This window comes from Myotis myotis, unplaced genomic scaffold, assembly GCF_014108235.1.
Source record: "Myotis myotis isolate mMyoMyo1 unplaced genomic scaffold, mMyoMyo1.p scaffold_m19_p_1, whole genome shotgun sequence".
Taxonomy (NCBI): Eukaryota; Metazoa; Chordata; class Mammalia; order Chiroptera; family Vespertilionidae; genus Myotis; species Myotis myotis.
The window spans coordinates 47,899,785-47,905,952 of NW_023416313.1; the positions used below are offsets into that span (position 1 = coordinate 47,899,785).

At 41.9% G+C, this 6,168-nt stretch overlaps 1 non-coding gene across 1 annotated transcript; it reads left to right on the top strand.

Moving 5' to 3' along the window:
• The first annotated feature begins 5,822 nt into the window (after positions 1 to 5,822).
• LOC118661850 lies at positions 5,823 to 5,948 on the top strand. Its single transcript, XR_004969498.1, has one exon. It is a non-coding gene; the product is annotated as a small nucleolar RNA SNORA28 (small nucleolar RNA).
• The last annotated feature ends 220 nt before the right edge of the window (positions 5,949 to 6,168 follow it).

The window sequence follows — 6,168 nt, forward strand, 5'->3', positions numbered from 1 at the left end:
GGATGGTGACTTTTCCACTCAATCTCTCAAGAGAGAGCAATGATCTCCATTATTCTGCGGATGGCAGAATTGATACCAAGGAAATATATGTCAGATTCCTGGCCTCAATTTGATATAAAGAGCAATTCACATTCTTCAAAAAGATAATAAAAATCAATACTTTATTAATTAGTCAACCATTAATTATTGGAAAGCATTTTTGTATCTAGTAATATATAAGGGGTTGTGGAATATTTAAAGAAAGGATAAAATATATTGCCATTTTCAAGAAAATTAGAAGAGAACTTTGCAATTATGGAGACATTTAAAGAACAATTCAAGGCTTTAGTAGTTACGGTTCTTTGATTTTTATAGAACATAAAATAATTCTAGCTTAAGAAGAAATTTTTAGGAAGGATATGGGAGGTTAGATAGAATTAAAGTGAAAGCCAAAGAACCAAGGAAGTCCTGATGACTTAGTTAGCTATGTTCTGTGTTTAAAAGGTGAAGTTTTAAAAATCATAGCATTATTTTTTCTTGGGTGCCTGTGGTCTGAAACAGCATCTGATTGCCTCGCTGGGATCATGGATTCGCCTCTTGGTCAGGAAGGCAGTGCATTTTGCTTGAGAAGCCACTAAATTTGTATCTAATGGGAGAAAAATTTCCCCTAAAGAAAAACCAGAGCGTCACTACCAGAGGAAGAATAAATGAATTCTGAACAGATAAACAGAAGTCCCTCATATATATTAAATACTATCGTATCAAACAATTTAGAGGAAGATTTCCTTAATAGGGAAACTTTTATTGGGGAGATAGAACTTTAACTGGACCTTGGAAAATTGATAGGATTTTGATATGCAAAGGAAAGTCTGTCAGACAGGGAAGGATAATCAGCAAAAACACCAGAAAAATCATAGTATGTTTAAGGTATGCCAGGGAGACCATCTTGACAGTAGTATAGGATCTCTATTTGGAAATAGTTAAGTATTTAGTTTGAAGGATATTCAAAGCCATACTGAGAAGATAAACATCATATTAATGGAAAATGGATATCATTTAAAGTTCTTGATCAGAAGAGCGACAGCATAAGTTGGTGTGGTCAACAGAATAATGCCTCCTCACCCCCGCCTTCCTCCAAGATGCCCATGTCCTATTCAGTGACTGCGTCATCTTACATGGTAGAAGGGACACGGCAGATGTGATTAAGGTTACATATCTTGAAGTCAGGAGGTCCTTATAACAACACTATGAAGTATATAACTATTTTTATGAGACTAATTTCTCAGATGAGGAAACAGGTACACAGTAACTTGCACAGGATTGCATGGGTAGTGATAAAAATAAGATAGTAACACATACATGCTTTAGCTTCAGGGCTGCTTCATCTGGGGTGGTCAGGGAGGCATGTCTGTGGAGGAAACATATGAACAGGGACATATAGCGGTAAAGTGAAAGCCATACAAACACGTGGAGTCAAAAATATTTTTTATCTGGAACAGCAAGTACAAAAATGCTAAAGTTTAAGGGGTAGTAGGGTCAGTGTGGCTGGAGCATGCTCAATGGTCAGTGGCAAGGGAAGACAGAGAGATACACAAGGGTAGGCAATTTAGGGAGCATAGACTTTGGTAGTGTTTCTTTTATTAAAAAATGCAATAAGCTATTAGATGATTGGGGATAGGATGTTGGTATAATTTGTATTTTGAAAAGGCCAGTTTATTTGCTCTGTGGAAAGTAGACTAAAGAGGGGCAAGACAAACCTGGAAGAAAAGGTAGAAGGTTATTTTAATCACCTGCTTAATAATATGGCTAGGAATAAAGATATATTAGTACAGGTGATGAGAAGTGGTTGAACTTGGGCTATATTTAGAATACACTTCATACCACTAGGATTTACTGATGGTTATAACCAAGAAAACAACTAAAGTAACCCAATGGCATGAAAACCAGGAGAAAAAAATAAAACAAAATTTATAGTAGTAAACACTGTCAAGTACAAAAGAAATGTAGAAAAAACTGAGGTAGGGAAAAAATGCCACTGGTTTTGACTTCTGAATGTCATGATGGTTGAAAAAGTGTTTTAGTGGATGATGGGTTAGATTACACTAGATTAAAGGAGTTGGTGGTGACTGCTGTTGGAAAATACTTATCCTGAATCTTGGCTGTGAAGGAGAATAGAAATGAATAGCTCTCAACTGTTCAATAATTACAGAGTTGTTCTCTTTGGACTTTTCTGTGTTTGTTAAAATCCATAGTAAAAGAAAGTTGACATCAGAGAGGAGAGTATGGTTATTTGTTAAAATAGAAGTTGGGAATAACCAATGGATTTCAGTTCTTCAAGTTGTCTCTGGCATTCATACCACTGATAACTGAGAGTTGGCTCTCACCCCAAGTTTCAGGAAAGCGACCAATCAATGCATGTGAGTCATGTGCTTACATAAGATGAAGTCAAGATTACAGGAGGAGGATATTGCTGTGGGAATATAAATAAGCCCCTTATCACTGGGTAGGGCCTCTTTATAAAACATGGGTTGGGCTGTGGAACAGAGAGTTGAACTGAAGAACATGCTCAGGAGCTATCTTGAGAATTTGTTCCCCCTCCGATGCACACGACGGCTCCCGATCTGTTGCTAGTGACATGTGATTCAGAAATCCTGAGTAGGAAGCTTCCGTTAATGGGCATAAATCACAGTTGGCTTCTCAGAGGTAACAATTCGCTTCCCGTGTTATACATCCTGGGAAACCTAATGAGGGCTTGGAGCCAAAATAAACTGCCTCATTATAACAGTGTTTCTGCCTCATTATAACAGTGCTTCAGTCTCCAATAGTCCATAGCCTCCTTGTACTATTCGGTAGGTTGGAACCCAACCTCTAGTGGTTTATATGCTTAATATATATTTGTCTTCTGACCATTTGTCATTCTGTGGTACTTAATAGAAGAGCTCAATATTTATTACTAATATGATAATATAAGTAACTAGAGGCCCGAGGCATAAAAATTTGTGCACTCGGGGGGGAGGAGGGGTCCCTCAGCCCGGCCTGTGACCTCTCGCAGTCTGGGACCCCTTGGGAGATAATGCCCTGCTGGCTTAGGCCTGCTCCCGGGTGGCAGAGGGGAGGCCCAATCCCTAGGTGCAGCTCCTGGTTGGACTCAGAGCAGGGCCGATTGGGGAGTTGGGGCGCTGTCCCCTGTCATGCACAGAGCAGGGCGGATTGGGAGGTTGTGATGCCACCCTCAATCATGCTCAGGGTAGGACCGATTGGGGGGTTGGGACACCACCCTGTCACACTCAAGGCAGGGTCGATGGGGAGGTTGTGGCGCCACCCCCTGTCACGCACAGAGCAGGGCCCATCAGGGGGGTTGGGGCTCCTTACCCTGTCACGCACAGAATAGTGCTGATAGGGATTTGGGGCACCTCCCCCTGTCACCCACAGAGCAGGGCCGATCAGGGGGTTGGGGTGCTGCCACTCTCACACTCAGGGCAGAGCCGAAGGGGAGCTTATGGCTCTACCCCATCACACACAGAGCAGGGCATTTTTGGGGTGGGGGAGTTGGGGCGCCGCACCCTGTCACACACAGAGCAGAGCTGATCAGGAAGTTGGGGCGCCTTCCCCTGTCAGGAACAGAGCAGGGTGGATAGGGAGGTTGTGGCCCCGCCCCCTGTCACACACAGAGCTGCAGGGCGATCAGGGGGTTTGGGTGCTGCCCCCTGTCATGCTGATCCCGATGCCGATGCCGGGAGGCCTCTCAGCTCCACTGATCCCCGTGCTGGGAGGCATATTACCCTTTTACTATATAGGATAGAGGCCTGGTGCATGGGTGGGGCTGGCTGGTTTGCCCTGAAGGGTGTCCTGGATCAGGGTGGGGGTCCCCACTGGGGTGCCTGGCCAGCCTGGGTGAGGGGCTGAGGGCTGAAGCTCCTAACCACTCCTTTTTTTCTTTTTTCTTTTTTATTCTGGGCCAGCTTTAGCTCTGAGGCTCCAGCTCTGAGGCCTCCGCTGCTAAAATCAGGTATCTGGTTTGTTTCAGTTCTATAATCGAAACAATGTATAACTCCAGCTCTGAGATCTGGGCTCACTGAAAGCAGGTTTCTGGGGTTTTGTTTAGCTTCTATATTTGTTACAATGTTTCTTAAACTGCAGGCTCAGAGGCCAGCAAGGCAGGCAGGGAACGTTGGAGTCCTCCGTCACTGAAGCAAGCAAGCCTCATGTTAGTTTCAAGCTGCCTGGCTGCTGGCCGCCATCTTGGCTGGCAGTTAATTTGCATATTGCCCTGATTAGCCAATGGGAAGGGTAGTGGTCGTAGGCCAATTACCATGTTTCTCTTTTATTAGATAGGATAATTCCCCATTGAGACCAATCTAGATTGTAAAAATACCCAAACCAAGACTACCATAGACATAGTATTTGCCTTGTTAGCGTGCACACACACACACACACACACACACACACACACACACACAAGTACACATTACTTTTATAGCAATACACAGATAAAACTACAATCAATTACATTTAGAGTTGAATGACAAAGAAAATATCTTTTTTTAAAAACACAGAAATCATTTCTAAATCCAGGCCCATATGATCTGAAATTTAGGTCCTTAAAAACACGTAAGAAACTAAACTAACCTTGGAAATCCAATCACGAGAGAAATCATTGAATTTCTTTATAAGTCCAGGACATTACATTGAGAAAATGTAAATTTATCAAATGATAAAAAAGTGTGCCTTTTTCATAGATTATAATATATCATATTGCGTTTTCTTATCAGAATGCACAGCATTTGGGTTCAGCCTTGATATTTTCATCAGGAAACAAACCCAACAGGCTATGCCCCTTTATAACAGCCACACATTGGTCTATAGCAATAGTAAAAGGATTTCTTGGTAATGGTTTGCAAACTGACCCTGGTATACAAAGGGCAAGTAGAGACCTAAGAAAGATGCAGACCACTCCAGATTATAGGTGATAATTTCAATAAGCAAGGGACTTCCATAGAAGGCTCCTCTTGGGCAGCCACAAGATGAGTTCTCTGTGCCACCCACCAGAATCATAAAAGCTTGTATAGCTTATATAGAGGTGCACTGTCCGTATGGTCTCAGCAACACCTTACTTACTCAAAGCTACATCCTTGAAAATGGCTCTTACCATGGGAACGGAGGGCAGAACTACATTTCAAGAACAGAGAGGAAGGATGTGAGGCTAGACTTGTCATTGGTAAGGAAATAATAGCTGCGCATCTTAGCCAGGGGAGAAGGGCATTGGGTATTTTTGTGATTGCATCACATCCCGTCTCTGTGTTGACACATGATTGGAAAGTGGTTTATTTTTGTCATGATTCAAGGCCCTCTCTGACTCTTCTTGATACTCTGTGGCTATAGTTTATTCTATTTAGTCCTAGCTATGAGTTTCCAGATGCCAGGGCTTTCTTATATTATTTTATTTTATTCTTACTTTAAAAAAATATATATAACTTTATTGATTTTAGAGAGGAAGGGAGGGGAAGGGAGAGATAGAAACATCAATGATGAGAGAGAATCATTGATTGGCTGCCTCCTGAATGCTCCCCTTTTGGGATTAGAGCTCACAACCTGGGTATGTGCCCTTGACCGGAATCGAATCCGGGACCTTTCAGTCCACAGGCCGACACTCTATCCACTGAGCCAATTGGCTAGAGCTTATTCTTACTTTTTTTTGAAACTAAGTTATTCTTACATTTAACAAGTATGTATGAGTTTACAGATGCTTCTGGCACTGTGTGAAGTGCAAAGTATGGATTAGAAAAGAAGACATGCAGGTGAAGCTCAGGTAACAGTAGTGATTACGAGTATGGCTTTGTTGCAAGTAACACTCTGTGGCAGATGGTCAAAACTGTCTGACAGAATTTGAGCTTGCGAGAGCAACAAAGTCTAATCTATTCCAGTGCTCTCTCCTCTATGAGACAAGCCTTTATATAAACTTAGACAGTATTAAAAAAAAAAAGAATATGGGTTTGAAGTCAAAGACCCAGGTTTAAATCCTGGCTTATTCCTTGCTGTCTCCTTGGGTAAGTTATTCAATATCACTAACTCTCAGTTATCACATCTGTAAATAGGAATAATAGCTCCCTCAGAAAGTTGTTACTGACAGTAAATGTGTTAGTTATTCCCTTAGATGAAAGAAGACAGATATTAAGTATGAAATAATGA